This window comes from Mesoplodon mirus (assembly GCF_964341445.2).
Source record: "Mesoplodon mirus genome assembly, chromosome: 15".
Taxonomy (NCBI): Eukaryota; Metazoa; Chordata; class Mammalia; order Artiodactyla; family Ziphiidae; genus Mesoplodon; species Mesoplodon mirus.
Window position 1 is genome coordinate 29,013,447 of NC_138991.1, and position 12,405 is coordinate 29,025,851.

The window sequence follows — 12,405 nt, forward strand, 5'->3', positions numbered from 1 at the left end:
AATAAAAACCATATGATCATCTCAATAGATGCAGAAAAAGCTTTTGACAAAATTCAACACTGACTTATGATAAAAATTCTCCAGAAAGTGGGCATAGAGGGAACCTACCTCAACATAATAAAGCCCATATATGACAAACCCACAGCAAACATCTAATCAATGGTGAAAACCTGAAAGCATTTCCTCTAAGATCAGGAACAGACAAGGATGTCCACTCTCACCACTATTATTCAACATAATTTTGGAAGTCCTGGCCACGGCAATCAGAGAAGAAAAAGAAATACAAATTGGAAAAGAAGAAGTAAAACTGTCACTCTTTGCACATGACATGATACTATACATAGACAATTCTAAAGATCCCACCAGAAAACTACTAGAGGTAATCAATGAATTTGGAAAAGTTGCAGGATACAAAATTAATGCACAGAAATCTCTTGCATTCCTATACACTAATGATGAAATATCTGAAAGAGAAATTAAGGAAACACTCCCATTTACCATTGCAACAAAAAGACTAAAATACCTAGGAATAAACCTACCTAAGGAGACAAAAACCTGTATGCAGAAAACTATAAGACACTGATGAAAGAAATTAAAGATGAAGCCAACAGATGGAGAGATATACAATGTTCTTGGATTGGAAGAATCAATATTGTGAAAAATGACTATACTACCGAAAGCAATCTACAGATTCAATGCAAGCCCTATCAAATTACCAATGGCATGTTTTAGAGAACTAGAACAAAAAATCTTAAAATTTGTATGGAGACACAAAAGACCCCAAATAGCCAAAGCAGTCTTGAGGGAAAAAAACGGAGCTGGAGGAATCAGACTCCTTCACTTCAGACTATACTACAAAGCTACAGTAATGAAGACAATATGGTACTGGCACAAAAACAGAAACATAGATCAATGGAACAAGATAGAAAGCCCAGAGGTAAACCCACACACCTATGGTCAACTAATCTATGGCAAAGGAGGCAAGGATATACAATGGAGAAAAGAGAGTCTCTTCAATAAGTGGTGCTGGGAAAACTGGACAGCTACATGTAAAAAGTGAAATTAGAACACTCCCTAACACCATATGCAAAAATAAACTCAAAATGGATTAGAGACCTAAATGTAAGACCGGATACTATAAAACTCTTAGAGGAAAACATAGGAAGAACACTCTTTGACATAAATCACAGCAAGATCTTTTTTGATCCACCTCCTAGAGTAATGGAAATAAAAACAAAAATAAACAAATGGGACCTAATGAAACTTAAAAGCTTTTGCACAGCAAAGGAAACCATAAACAAGATGAAAAGACAACCCTCAGAATGGGAGAAAATATTTGCAAATGAAGCAACTGACAAAGGATTAATCTCCAAAATATATAAACAGCTCATGCATCTCAATATTAGAAAAACAAACAACCCAATCCAAAAATGGGCAGAAGACCTAAATAGACATTTCTCCAAAGAAGACATACAGATGGTCAAGAAGCACATGAAAAGCTGCTCAACATCACTAATAATTAGAGAAATGCAAATCAAGACTACAATGAAGTATCACCTCACACCAGTTAGAATGGGCATCATCAGAAAATCTATAAACAACAAATGCTGGAAAGGGTGTGGAGGAAAGGGAACCCTCTTGCACTGCTGGTGGGAATGTAAATTGATACAGCCACTATGGAGAACAGTATGGAGGTTCCTTAAAAAACTAAAAATAGAATTATCATGTGATCCAGCAACACCACTACTGGGCATATACCCAGAGAAAATCATAATTCAAAAAGGCTCACGCACCCCAATGTTCATTGCAGCACTATTTACAATAGCCAGGTAATGGAAGCAACCTAAATGCCCATCGACAGATGAATGGATAAAGAAGATGTGGTACATATATACAATGGAATATTTCTCAGCCATAAAGTGGAACAAAATTGGGTCATTTGTTGAGACATGGATGGATCTAGAGACTGTCATACAGAGTGAAGTATGTCCGAAAGAGAAAAACAAATATCATATATTATCACATATATGTGGAACCTAGAAAAATGGTACAGATAAACTGGTTTGCAGGGCAGAAATTGAGACACAGATGTACAGAACAAACATATGGACACCAAGGGGGGAAAGCAGCGGGGGGGGTGGGGGTGTGTGTGATGAATTGGGTGATTGGGATTGACATGTATACACTGATGTGTATAAAATTGATGTCTAATAAGAACTTGCTGTATAAAAACATAAATAAAATAAAATTCAAAAATACAAAAGAAAAAAAGATACCTATGATAGATACACAAAAACCGAAAACAAAGGAACACAAGCTTACTACCAAAGAAAATCGTCTTTGTTTGGAAGAACAAAAAGAAGAAGAAATGAACAAAGATGAACTACAAAAACAACTGGAAAAGAAGTAATAAAATGGCAAAAAGTACAGACCCACCAATAATTGTTTTAAATGTTAGTGGACTAAATGCTGCACTCAAAAGACAGGGTTGCTGATTGGATTAAAAAAAAAAAAAAAAGACAAGACCCTTCAATATCATGCCTACAAGAGACTCACTTCAGAGCCAAAGACACACACACACGATTGAAAGTAAGGGGATGAAAAAAAATATTTCATGCAAATAGAAATGACAAGAAGGGTGGCAATACTCATATCAGATGAAACAGACTTTAAAACAAAGGCTATAACAAAAGGCCAAGAAAATCATTAGGTAATAATAAAGGAATCAATACAAGAAATGGATATTACACTCCTTAACATATATGCATCCAATACAGGAGCACCTAAATATGTAAAGCAAATACAAACAGACATTAAGGAAGAAACTAACAATAGTACAATAATAGTAGGGGACTTTAATATCCCACTTACATCAATGGAAAGATCATCTAAACAGAAAATCAATAAGGCAACAGTGGTCTTAAATGATACAATAAACCAGCTGGATTTAATAGATAACTACAGGACATTACATCGAAAAGCAGCAAAATATGCATTCTTTTCAAGTGCACATGGAACGTTCTCCAGGATAGATCACATGCTGGGCCACAAAACAAGTCTCAACAAATTTAAGAGGATAGAAATTATATCAAGCATTTTTTTCCAATCACAATGGTATGAAACTATAAATCAACTACAAAAAGAAAAATGGGGGGCTTCCCTGGTGGCACAGTGGTTGAGAGTCCGCCTGCCGATGCAGGGGACACAGGTTCGTGCCCCGGTCTGGGAAGATCCCACATGCCGTGGAGCGGCTGGGCCCGTGAGCCATGGCCGCTGAGCCTGTGCGTCCGGAGCCTGTGCTCCGCAACGGGAGAGGCCACAGCAGTGAGAGGCCCGCGTACCGCAAAAAAAAAAAGAAAAATGGGAAAAGAATAAACACATGAAGACTAAACAACATGCTACTAAAAAACCAATAGGTCAATGAAGAGATCAAAGGGGAAATCAGAAAAATACGTCAAGACAAATGAAAATGGAAACACAACACTCCAAAATCTATGGGATGCAACAAAATCAGTTCTAAGATGGGAGTTTACAGTGATACAAGCCTTCCTCACAAAACAAGAAAAATCTCAAACAACATAACCTACCACCTAAAAGAATTAGAAAAAGAACAAAGCCCAACATCAGCAGAAGGAAGGAAGTATAAAGATCAGAGAGGAAATCGATAAAATGGAGATCAAAAAAATAGAAAAGATCAGTGAAACCAAGATCTGTTCTTTTTTAAAGATAAAATTGATAAACCTTTAGTCAGGTTCACCAAGAAGAAAAGAGAGAGGACTCAAGTAAATAAAATAAGAATGAAAGAAGACAAATAGCAACCAATATCACAGAGATACAAAAAATCATAAGAGAATATACTACAAACAGTTGTATGCCAACAAATTGGACAACCTAGAAGAAATGGACAAATTTCTAGAAACATACAACCTGACATGACTGAATCAAGAATAAACAAACAATTTGAACAAACCACTCACTAGTAGTAAAATTGAATTTGTAATAAAAAAATAAAAATAAATAAAAACTTTTAAAACTCTCAGCAAACAAAAGTCCAGGAATTAAGGCTTCACAGGGAAATTTTTTTTTTTTTTTTGGCTGCATTGGGTCTTCATTGCTGTGCATGGGCCTTCTCTAGTTGTGGCGAGCAGAGGCCACTCTTCATTGTGGTTCACGGGCTTCTCATTGCGGTGGCTTCTCCTGTTGTGGAGCATGGGCTCTAGGCACGTGGACTTCAGTAGTTGTAGCTCACGGGCTCTAGAGCACAGGCTCAGCAGTTGTGGCACACAGGTCTAGTTGCTCTGTGGCATGTGGGATCTTCCCAGACCAGGGCTTGAATCCATGTCCCCTGCATTAGCAGGTGGATTCTTAACCACTGCGCCATCAGGGAAGCCCCTCACAGGGAAATTTTACCAAACATATGAAGAAGAACTTATACCTATTCTTCTTAAACTATTCCAAAAATTTGAAGAGGACAGAAAAATCCCAAAATCACTCTACAACACCACCATCACCCTGATACCAAAGCCAAAGACACTATTAAAAAAAATTACAGGCCAACATCTTGGATGAATATTGATGCATAAATCCTCAACAAAATATTAGCAATTAAAATCCAACAAAATATAAAAAGGATGATACATAATGATCAAGTTGGACTTATTCCAGGAACACAAGGATGGTTCAACATTCACAAATTGGGCTTCCCTGGTGGCACAGTGGTTGAGAGTCTGCCTGCCAACGCAGGAGACACGGGTTTGAGCCCTGGTCAGCGAGGATCCCACATGTCGTGGAGCAAGTAAGCCCAGGTGCCACAACTACTGAGCCTGTGCTCTAGAGCCTGTGAGCCACAACTACTGAGCCTGCATGCCACAACTACTGAAGCCCGTGTGCCTAGAGCCCATGCTCCGCAACAAGAGAAGCCACTGCAATGAGAAGCCCGCCCACCGCAACAAAGAGTAGCTCTCACTCGTCACAACTAGACAAAGCCCACACACAGCAATGAAGACCCAACACAGCCATAAATAAATAAATAAATAAAATTATTTATTTTAAAAAATTCACAAATCAATCAATGTGATACACCACGTTAACAAAAGGAAGGATAAAAATCACATGATCATCTCAATAGATACAGAAAAAGCATTTGACAAAATTCAACACTCATTCCTGATAAAAACTCTCATCAAAGTGGGCATAGAGGGAACATATCTCAACATAATAAAGGCCATTTATGACAAGCCCACAGCCAGTATCATACTCAATGGTAAAAGCTGAAATCCTTTCCTCTAAATTTAGGAAAAGACAAGGATGCCCACTCTCACCACTTCTGTTTAACATAATATTGGAAGTCCTAGCCACAGAAATCAGACAAGAAGAGAAATAAAAGGCATCCAAATTGGAATGGAGGAAGTAAAACTGTCACTATTTGCAGATTACATGATACTTTATATAGAAAGCTGTAAAGTCTCCACTCAAAAACTATTAGAACTAATACATTGGGCTTCCCTGGTGGCGCAGTGGTTGATAGTCCGCCTGCCGATGCAGGGGACACGGGTTCGTGCCCCAGTCCAGGAAGATCCCACATGCCGCAGAGCGGCTAGGCCCGTGAGCCATGGCCGCTGAGCCTGCGTGTCCGGAGCCTATGCTCCGCAACGGGAGAGACCACAACAGTGAGAGGCCTGTGTACCGAAAAAAAAAAAAAAAAAAAGAACTAATACATTAATTCAGCAAAGTAGCAGGATACAAGATTAATATACAGAAATCTGTTGTTTCTATATACTAATAATGAACTATCAGAAAGAGAAAGCTTTATAAATTTTCATTTAAAATTGCATCAAAAAGAATAAAATACCTAGCAATAAATTTAGGCAAGGAGGTGAAAGACCTATACTCTGAAAACTATAAAACACTAATGAAAGACATTGAAGACGATACAGAGAAATGGGAGGATATCCCATGCCCTTAGATTCAAAGAATTAATATTGTTAAAATGGTCATACTACACAAAGCAATCTACAGATTTAATGCAATGCTTATCAAAATACCATGAAATTTTTCATAGAACTAGAACAAATAATCCTAAAATTCATATGGAACCACAGGAAACCCCGAATTGTCAAAGCAATCTTGAGAAAAAGAACAAAGCTGGAATATCACTTTCCCAGAGTTCATACTATACTACAAAGCTACCATAATCAAAACAGCATAGTATTGGCACTAAACCAGACACATAGATCAATGGAACAAAATAGAGGTCCAGAAATAAACCCATGTACCTATGGTCAATTAATCTACAACAAAGGAGGCAATAATATATAATGGAGAAAAGACTGTCTCTTCAATAAGTGGTTCTGGGAAAACTGGACAGCTACATGTAAAACAATGTGATTACAACATCTCCTCACATCATATACAAAAATAAATTCAAAGTGGTTTAAAGAGTAAATGTAAGACTTGAAACCATAAAACTCCTAGAAGAGAACATAGGCAGGACACCCTTTGACACAAAATCATAGCAACATTTTTTGGAACTGTCTCCTAAGGCAAAAGTAATAAAAACAAAAGTAAACTAATAGGACATTATTACACTTAAAAGGCTTTGCTTTTAAAAGCTTTTTGATTTTTGTTTTGTTGATGGTTTCAACAAAACAAAAAGACAACCAATGGAGTGGGAGAAAATATTTTCAAATGATATGACTGACATGGAGTTAATATCCAAGATATGTGAACAGTTCATACAACTCAATACTAAAAAAAAATTTTAATGGGCAGAATACCTGAATAAAAGACATATAGATGGCTAACAGATAAATGAAAAGATTTCAACATCACTACTTATTAGAGAAATGCAAGTCAAAACAATAAGTTGTCCCTTCTCCTCTAAGCAACCAGATGGAACCTTCCAAAATCTGTCATGTCATGTCATTCCTTTGCTCTGATCCCCTCCCACTAAGTGAAAACAAGTGTCCTTCAGGGCCCCTAGCTGCTCTCTAACTTCATCTCCTCCATCCTCTTACTCGCCCACTCCTTTAGAGCCAGGCCGACTGTGTCAGTCAGGGTCTATTCATGAGACAGAAACCATCAGTAATGTGCATGGGGAAAGTTTAATACAAAGAGTTATTGACCATAACAGGGGGTTGGAGTAATCAGGGGTTGGAGAACACCAAAAAATACAGGGGTTTCTTATTTAAGGAGCAGCTCCTAACCCTAGGCCTGAGAGAGCCCAAAAAGAGCCCACTCCCCAGCCCCAAACGAGGTTGAGATCAGGCTTAGCTGGAGAGGTCATGCTGTGGCTCTACAGATGGCAGAGGAGTGACCGTGGTCCTCACTAGTGGAAGCTGCTGGGAATCTGCCCTCTACCAATGGCCAGGGAAAGCCATTCATGGTGAGGCATCTCCCCAGAGGCATTCTATACAGAACCACCCAAGACAGGTGCCAGGGGAAGCTGCTGGTCGCTGGGTGCTGATGGCCAATGTGCACTGCAGGAGGCAGTGCTAAAGAAGCCATCTTCCCTGCAGAAGTGGGCTGAGAGCACAGCAGAACCAGAACAGAAATCCCTCTTCTCCTGCAGTGTCTCTCCAGCACCCTCCACTGACAAACCTTAAAATCATGCTAGCTGTCAAAAACGACTTGAGATGCAGTCAATTGATAAGTGGCCTGTGACTTTCTTGATAGTCTCACTGAAAAATACATTCCCACCTCAGTGCCTTTGCAGTTGCTGTGCCCTCCACCTAGAATCCTTCTCAATCCCCAACATTTTCTGCATGACTTGCTCCCTTACATCCAACAGACTTCTGCTCAAATTGCTCTTTATCAGTAGGTCTTTTCTGACCAACCTAATTAAATAGCACCATACTCGTAGCACTTGCCATCTCCCTTGTCCGGATTTCCTTTCTCCAAAGCAATTATGTATTTGCATGTTTATTATTTATTGTCCATCTTCCCCTTTTAGTTAGGATGTTAGCTCACCAAGTACAGAGAATTCTATTTTGTTCACTTTTGTATATCCAGCAGAGTTTAATTGAACAGTGCCTAGTACATAGTAGGCATTCAATAAAAAATTTTGAATAAATTGTTGTAAATTAGGAACATATAGGAAAAGAAGGGGAAAATACCTGCCAGAATCTCATCACTGAGATACTACCACAGTTAACATGACAAGTTTCCTTTCAGATTTTCCCCAATAAGGACTTTTAAAAAATTTTTTGTAGGATCTTAACATACACACAGAAATGCATTCATATGTGCAGCTTGCTGAATTTTCACATACTAAACCCACCCAGCACCCAAATCAAAAAATAGAACATTACCAAGCAACCTAGAATCTCCCTTTGTGCCCCCTCTAAAGGTAACCATTATCCTAGATTGTGGAACCAGAGATTAGTTTTTATCTTCTATATGAGTGGAATAACACAGTATGTATTTTGTGATTGGTCTTGACTTCTGTCATTTGACATTTTTATAGAAGATTCATCCATATTTGTGTTACCGTGTGTATCTTTCATACTCCTTGATGTGCAATATTCCAATGTGTGGATATACTACAATTTATTTGTACTGTTGATGGATATTTGTACAGTTATTATGAAGAGAATCACTATATGCTTTTCCTGTACGTGTCTTCTTGTGAGCATATGTCAGTATTTCTGTTGGGTATATATCTAAGAGTGGATATGCACATATTCAGCTTTACCAATCAGCCTCCCCAGCCCATACCCCAGGGATATTCTCTTTCATTCGTGTCAACTAGCATTCCCTGACATGACATATATGAAGCACCCAGCACTGTGCGTGGCCCTCAATATGAGGATTCTGGAAACGGGCATGCCCTTTCTTTGATTTCATGCAAAGCCCTGTACCTGGTTCAGTGGGATGAAACAAAGACAAGTAAGCCATGTGATACGTAAGAGTAAACAAACTCTGTAACTATAGATCTCACTATAGAAAAAAAAATTCTAAGGTTATACTCAAAAGAAAAAAACAAAACTAGAATTGAGGGCTTCCCTGGTGGCGCAGTGGTTGAGAGTCCACCTGCCGATGCAGCGGACATGGGTTCGTGCCCCGGTCCGGGAAGGTCCCACATGCCGCGGAGCAGCTGGGCCCGTGAGCCATGGCCGCTGAGCCTGCGCGTCCGGAGCCTGTGCTCCGCAACGGGAGAGGCCACAACAGTGAGAGGCCCGCGTACCACAAAAACAAACAAACAAAAAAAACTAGAATTGAAAGACTCAAGAATAACAATAAAAGTGGCAAACATTCATTAACCACTTCCTCTGCAGCAACCTTATTGTGTATATTACCTTATTTAATCTTCAGTGAGATGAGTTTCTTCATCCTGTAACACCAGAGCCCACTTTTTTTTTTGCTGTTTGACTGCTGACAGCTTTCAAGCTCTTAAGAAAGCTGTGGGCGCTCTCTCTTGGCACCTGTGGGATGTCCAAGCCATACATGCCTTGGCCCTTCTATAGGACCTTACCACAGCCCCCCACCCCAGCAAGCACAGCGAAATGGGACAGTCGCCCCACCTGACTCTCTCAAGCCATTTTCAGGCCTGCTTGGGACCCTGCCCTGCTCTCCCCAGAAAGCCTCATTATGGCTATAATAAATCCTTTCAAACACCTGTGGTGCATGTATAGGGTCATCAGTCTCAGATATCCAAACTGAACTTGGCGGAAGGCTCAATCCTGCCTCCCATGAAGCAACAAGAAGACACATTCCCATTTTATAGATGAGGAATGTGAGCTCAGAAAAGTTACTCATCATTCATTTATTCAACAACATGTGTTCAGTGCACAGAGCAGTGGGAAAAAAACATGGACAGGGCTTTCCTGGTGGCGCAGTGGTTGGGGGTCCGCCTGCCGATGCGGGGGCGCGGGTTTGTGCCCCGGTCTGGGAGGATCCCGCGTGCCGCGGAGCGGCTGGGCCTGCGCGTCCGGAGCCTGTGCTCCGCAACGGGAGAGGCTGCGGCGGTGGGAGGCTCGCGTACCGCAAAAAAAAAAAAAAAAAAAAAAAAAACATGGACAAATTCCCAGCCCTCGGTAGGGTGAAGGAAGTAGTTCACAGAAAAATAAATGTAAATTGCTTTTAAATATATGAAAACATAACTAATGTCCCTTATAGCTAAATATATACTAATTAAAACAAGGAGATATTTTTAACTTAAATTAAAATTAAATTTAACAAGCTCTAACACTGTAACAATACACTGTGTTGGCACCTGCATACACCATTATGAGTGGTGTAGGGTGATACCACTGGAAGGCTACCTGGTAGATCTATCAACATTTTAAATGTAGCCCCCCTTCCCTCGGTAACCTTACTTTTAGAAATTTATAAACATGGACAGAGGTATGGCCCTAGAGCTAAAGAGGGGCAGGGCTTGACACCTCCTTCTTTCCTTAAAGTGTATTTTATTTCTGTATAGGTGTTTGTAGAAAATTAGAAAATACAGAAGGTTAGGAAGAAAAACTCCAACCCACAATCTGAGCATCCATGAATAAGACTGAGCCCACACATTTGCTGCGTTTCCTTCCTCCTGACAGAGCAATGCTGCCTCCTGGTGGATTTATTTCTTAAGTACATTCATTATTTTACCATTTTTAATTTTTTAAATGTACTTAATTTTTTTAACTAGGTAGTGCACTCACACGGTTCAATATTTCTAAAGTTCTAAATGGAATAGAGTGGAAACTCTCCCATCCATTCCTTTTCCCCTTGAACTAGGGTTCTTTCCCCACAGGCAACTGAACTGGCCGATTCCTCATACATAGCTTTCCAGAGATCTTTTATGCATACACCTGGATTCATTTGGTGAGAGTTTCTTTCTTTCTATTTCTTGCCTTTGAATCATGAATATTGCTCCTAAAAACTTAGAAAATCCAAAGAAAAATATTTCTACATAAACTATTCATTACTGCCTGATATGAAGTCATAGAAAATCAGAGATACTATGCATTTCCCAAATAGGAAGAATGACCAAGTTATGTTACACTCACTAAATGTACATTCGGTCATCATTATGAAGATTTATGTAATAACATGGAAAAATGTCTATCACAAAAGTTTATTTTTAAGACAATACACAAAAGAGGAAATAACTTAAAAATACATCCCTACTTTAAAATTTTAAAAACAATGATATATCATTTTTCAGCTGTCAAACTAGAAAAGTGTTTTTCTTCTGAATGATAATTATCAGTTCTAAGGAGCATGTTGTGAAAAGTGTAGTTGTGTCTGTTTTATAACAGAGTAAATCGACTCAAGTGTTAAGTTAATTAAAACACTGACATCCTTTGACTCAAAAATTCCTTTTTAAATTATCTAAATATAGAATAATCCTTATGCAAAAATATGGTCATCACATTATTTGTTAATGAGAAAACTAATCTTAATGTCTAACTACTGAGAACTGGCTAAGTAAATAGTGGTTTGTCCACTTAATGAGATACTAAAGTCATTCTAATGTTTGCAAAGATTCAGAATGTGTTTTGATGTTAAAAGAAATAGAAAGCTGAGTACATAGTAAGCTCACAAAACCCAACAAAGGAGACAAGGCTAACAATGAATATATGGAATTTTGGGACTCGAGTAATTTCATTCTATAGTCATTCTTTATGAGCAGTTATATAATAAAATATTTTTAAAGAAATGAGCAGAATACAAAACCTATGAAATAGTACACATGTGGCTCTGACCAAGCACAATTTAGATTTAAATCCAGCAGCAAACCTAATGCCTTTATTATCTCATTTAGTCCTCACAGCCACAGACCAATTCACTAACTGAACTAATGTTATAGAGCAGCGGTCCCCAACTTTTTGGCAGCAGGGACCAGTTTCGTGGAAGACAATTTTTCCACGGACTGGGGGGCGGAGGAGGGAATGGTTTCAGGATGATTCAACCGCATTACATTTATTGTGTACTTTATTTCTATTATTATTATTACATTGTGTTATATAATGAAATAATTATATAATTCACCATAATGCAGAATCAGTGCCAGCCCTGAGCTTGTTTTTCTGCAACTAGATGGTCCCATCTGGGGGTGATGGGAGACAGTGATGCCCAAAGCGTTCTGCTTATGTCCAGTCTACTCCGTAAGATGCAGCTTACTCATCACTTGCCACTCACTGATAGGGTTTTGATATGAGTCTGCAAGCAACTGATTTATTATGGTCTCTGTGCAGTCACACCTCTCTGCTATGATCATCTGTATTTGCAGCCGCTCCGCAGCAGTAGCATCACCGCCTCAGCTCCACCTCAGATCATCAGGCATTAGATTCTCACAAGGAGCGCGCAACCTAGATCCCTCGCATGCGCAGTTCACAGTAGGGTTCCCACTCCTATGAGCATCTAATGCCGCCACTGATCTGACAGGAGGTGGAGCTCAGGCGGTAATGCGAGCAATGG